The 5,104-nt window shown below is 47.7% G+C and overlaps 1 pseudogene; it reads left to right on the top strand.

Moving 5' to 3' along the window:
- The first annotated feature begins 473 nt into the window (after window positions 1-473).
- LOC100353346 (Y-box-binding protein 1-like) lies at window positions 474-1,559 on the top strand (annotated as a pseudogene).
- The last annotated feature ends 3,545 nt before the right edge of the window (window positions 1,560-5,104 follow it).

Raw genomic sequence — 5,104 nt, forward strand, 5'->3', positions numbered from 1 at the left:
TGTGATTCTCTGGGTCTTTCCTATCAGTACCCTGAATTTATAACCATTTCACATCTGTATAGTTTTCATTTCAAACATGCTACTTTCTAAATCATTTCCTCTGTGCCTGCAACTCTGAATATTTGTGTTCAACTTGTTTGATACCATCATGCCCTTCCTTCATTGATCCCATAAACTATCTAAATCCATTGCAAAGGGAAAAAGAAGTAGGTAAATAGAGGTTTGGGGTCTTGTTTTGACTAAAAAAATGATTAAATAGAAAACTGTGTAATAAAGGATAACTAAAGGAAACTTGTGAGAAGCTGAATAGTTTCATGTCACTAACATGGTAGAGTTTGATCGGTAGCAGGAACAGAGAGCAGACCGGAGAGAAAGCCCTGAGCAGCCCCACCTCCGCCACTGGCCTAGTTACCGTCATACCCCGGGAGGAGCCGCAGCTGCCGCCGCTGGCCCCAGTCACCGCCACCACAACCATGAGCCGCGAGGCTGAGACCCAGCGCCACTGAAACCAAGCCCAGCACCAGGGGCAGTGGCACAGGGAGGCCTCCCATCGGCAGCGCCTGCCGGCGGGGACAAGAAGCTCATCGCAACAAAGGTTTTGGGGACAGGAAAATGGTTCAATGTAAGGAATAGACATGGTTTCATCAGCAGGACTGACACCAAGGAAGATGTATTTGTACCCCAGACTGCCATAAAGAAGAATAACCCCCAGGAAGTCCCTCGGCAGTGCAGGAGATGGAGAGACTGTGGAGTCTGATGTTGTTGAAGGAGAAAGGGGCGGGGGGGAGGCAGCAAATGTCACAGGCCCTGGTGGAGTTCCAGTGCAAGGCAGTAAACCATTACAGACGCTACCCACATCATAGGGTCCTCCACGCAATGACCTGCATGATGACCAGAGCAGTGAGAGTGGGGAAAAGAATGAGGGGTTGGAGAGTGTACCCAACGGCCAGGTCCCACCTTACTACATGTGGAGACCCTATGGGCGTCGACCACAGTACTCTAACCCTCCTGTGCAGGGAGAAGTGAGGGAAGGTGCCGACCACCAGGGTGCAGGAGAACAAGGCTGACCAGTGAGACAGAATGTGTATCGGGGTGATAGCCCACGATTCCGCAGAGGTCCTCCTCTCCATTGACGTCCTCTCCAGGCTGTCACAGAAGATAAGGAAAACCAAGGAGAGGAGACCCAGGGCCAGCAGCCACCTCAGCGTCGGTACCGCCTCAACTTCAACTACCGACGCAGACGCCCAGATGACCCTAAACTACAAGATGGCCAAGAGACAAAAGCAGCCGATCACCAGCTGAGAATTCGCCTGCTCCTGAGGCTGAGCAGGGCGGGGCTGAGTACAAGCTGCCTTAACATCTCTCCCACCATCCAGTTTAGTCATCCAACAAGAAGTGAATATGAGATTCCAGCAATCAGGAATGAACAAAAGATTGGAGCTGAAAACCCTACATGCTTGCTTTTTGCCCGTTGACCAGATTACCAGAACTGATTACCAGAACTGTCTGCATTATCTATGCAGCATGAGGTTTTTATTACTTTTACCTACAGATGTCTCTTTTTGGTAACGACAAACATGTTTTTTTTTTTTTTTTAAAAAAAAGCCTGGTTTTTAAAGGTTTTAAAAGGTTTTTAAGTTGTTTCATATCTGGTCAGGTTGAGATTTGTAAAAACTGCAACACACTGCAAGCACTTGCTAATAAAATCTTTAATTAAAAATTGTACCACGTCCCTTTGCTGTCCTCCCTCACTGTGAATGTCACCTCCAACTGCTCAACAGACACTGGCATCCCCATTGTCACATCTCAGTGCGTGTTCTGCTCCCTCAGGAAGTGCTCTCAGTCCTGGCTCCAGGTCTACTTCACCTGTTTTCCATTACCGTCACCCTCCTAAGACAGCATCATCTTTTTTTTCCAGTATTTTATTTATTTGACAGGTGGAAAGGGACAGAGAGAGAGGTCTTCCATCTGCTGGCTCACTCCCCAATCGGCCGCAACAGCTGGAGCTGCACCAATCTGAAGCCAGGAGCTTCTCCCGGGTCTCCCACACGGGCACAGGGGGCCAAGGACTGGGGCCATCTGCCACCACTTTCCCAGGCCACAGCAGAGAGCTGGGTCGGCAGTGAAGCAGCCGAGACCAGAACCGGTGCCCATATGGGATGCCGGCACCACAGGTGGAGGATTAACCCCCTGTACCACAGCGCCGGCCCCTGCAACATGTATTTCCTGGCAGGACTAATGGAATGTTCCAGGGCTGTGCTGCTGTACATATGGCTTGAAATACGGCAATGGCCACTTTAATTTTCATGTGAATTCCCAATGGGTCAGATATGCAGGTCTACACTACCACAATATCCCAATGACTGTTGATTAAATCATCCTATTTCTGCACACAGCAGCCAGACAAGCCCTCAAATGAGTCCCCTGACAAAACCTTTCATGACCTGTTACAAAGAAATAAAATCCTAGCTTAGTACCTTGGCATGAGCTGCACAGTAGGGTCAAGCTCCCCCGCCGTTTTCCACACTGTTCTCGCCCAAACTCCAGCCCATCTGGCAGTTCCCTCAGGGACTAAGCTCTTCCCACTTTGACCATGCATTTATGATGTGTCAGGCAATGCTTACGCACTGGGGATACAGAAATGATAAACTTTCCTAAGTGGAATTTTTTTTATATCTCTTCAGCCAGAATAGATCAATACATACACTCTTTAAGAGCCAAAAACCAAAGGTCAAAGGTGGCTCTTCAGATGATGGGATGAAGAACACAGCCCTGAAGGGATGAAGAACACAGCCCTGAAGGGTTGAAGAAGTGACCTGAGGTCACCTTGGACTAGAGACAGAATGTGCTTATGTACTCAGAAATAGACGGCAACAAGAAGCTCGATAGAACTACTTGTTCCTTCCACCACAGGAGGACCCAGAGAGGAGGCACCATTCCTGCAAAGGCTGTGGCTGCCTGAACAGGCTCACACACGACAAAGCACTTTCTCACCAGCTGGGAAAGTAGTCATGGGCTCTGTATTCAACAATTCAAAAGCCCTTCTTGAAAGTGCCTGTGGGAGGTGCCATCATGGCATAGCAGGTAAAGCTGCCCCTAGGGAGGCGAGCATCCCACATGGGTGCTGCTAATCCACCTCAGATCCAGCCTGGGACTAGCAGTGGAAGATGGTCCAGTGTGTGGGACCCTGCCACCCACCTGTGAGACCTGGATGAAGCTCCTGGATCTTGGGTTCCACGTGGCCCAACCTTAGGGCCATCTTGGAGATGACCCAGCAGATGGACGAAATCCATCTTTGTATTTCAGACTTTAAAAAAAGGCATGTCTCACTAAGATGAAATAGCATGATCTCACAAACAGAAATGGAAATTCTCTCACTTTCACATTGCTTTCCACACCTTGCAGAATGACTCAAAGATTCAGTCTGCTAATAGGCCCACTCTAACAGCACTTTACAAATACGTCTGCCAGTTTTCCAGACCTTGAGCTTCTATTCTCTGCAATGAGAAACACATTCTACTTGTTCCCCTACAGGCATGTTCCTGGAGACTTGGGCTGATGGACATCAGGAAGAGTTGGGGTACAGAGACCGATGCTATGCAGACTTCGTCTTAAGGATAACTAGTATCTTGGACTTTACATCGTCCCCTCCTCCCTGCTGCACTTGTTTTAGAATACGTAACAGTAACCAAAGTCACTGGTAAGAAAGCAGCTGTGGAACTTCAAGGAGACACATTGAAATTATTGGTGTTATAAATCCTGGAGTATCAGAGAGGTCCTTTGAAAGGATAGCATCTCAGTGCTGGGGGTGGGGGTGGGGAGAAGTGGGATGTAATAGCGATTTACAACATCCTTGCAAAGCTTTCCTTCTAGAAATCAGTCTCAGACCATGACCTTGAGTCCAAAAAGGCCCCATCTACTATGAGGATGAAACCTGGTGCCATGGATATTGAGTAAATGAAACCTAACATATTACCCCTAGAGGAAAACGAAATTAAACTGCACACTAATGGTAAGATAATATACACATCAGCTAAAATTCAAGACAATCTGTGATTATTGGGGAAAAAAATGAGTCCACCTTTGGCTCATCCATTGTATTCAATACTGCTTGTGATTGCAACAAAGTCTCTAATGAGAAATCCTGGGCAACTGATTACATTGCTCCCAGAGCTAGCGTACCTGTGTTGTATAAATCTTTAGTGCCATTAACACAGCCCATTTAAGAAACATCCACTTATTAGTAACCTGGATTGCTGATCTAGTCCATCGCAAGTGTGGACATTCTTCTGTTATGAAGTCTCTGTTCACTGCCTTCATTTCATTTCCTCCTATAGAATAAAAAGCCCAAATGCCATTCAGCACATTGGCATAAAGATTAAGACAATTGAGAGGTGTGATCTCAACACACTAGGAAATCAAATCCACCATTTGGATATCGTGGAGACAAGAAAGGAAAGTACTCAACACAGTCATCAGGAAGCTGAGTGACTTCTTGAATTTTACTGCTATAAACTAGGACATTGACACCTACACCATAGGGGCTGGCACTGTGGCCTAGTGGGTAAAGCCACCACCTGCAGTGCCGGCATCCCAAATGGGCGCCAGTTCAATACCTGGCTGCTCCACTTCTCATCCAGCTCCCTCGTAATGGCTTGGGAAAGCAGCAGAAGATGGCCCATGTCCTTGGGCCCCTGCACCCACACGGGAGACCCGGAAGAAGCTCCTGGCTCTGGATGGGCCCAGCTCTGCTCATTGCAGCCATCTGGGGAGTAAGCCAGCAAATAGAAGATTTTCTGCCTCTCTCCCCGCCCCGCCTGTAACTCTTTCAAATAAAACCCAAAAACCTCAATTGTAGTAAATTTATTTTACTTTCTAAGTAACTGTATTACTTTCTAACACTCTGTACCCCTGGTTTCTGATATCAGTGCATAGGGCTTAAATGACTGCTTTTAAAAAACTGAACTTCTGGCCAGTGCTGCAGCTCACTAGGCTAATCCTCCGCCTGCATTGCCGGACACTGGATTCTAGTCCCGATTGGGATGCCAGATTCTGTCCCGGTTGCCCCTCTTCCAGGCCAGCTCTCTGCTGTGGCCAGGGACCG

This window comes from Oryctolagus cuniculus, chromosome 9 (genome assembly GCF_964237555.1).
Source record: "Oryctolagus cuniculus chromosome 9, mOryCun1.1, whole genome shotgun sequence".
Taxonomy (NCBI): Eukaryota; Metazoa; Chordata; class Mammalia; order Lagomorpha; family Leporidae; genus Oryctolagus; species Oryctolagus cuniculus.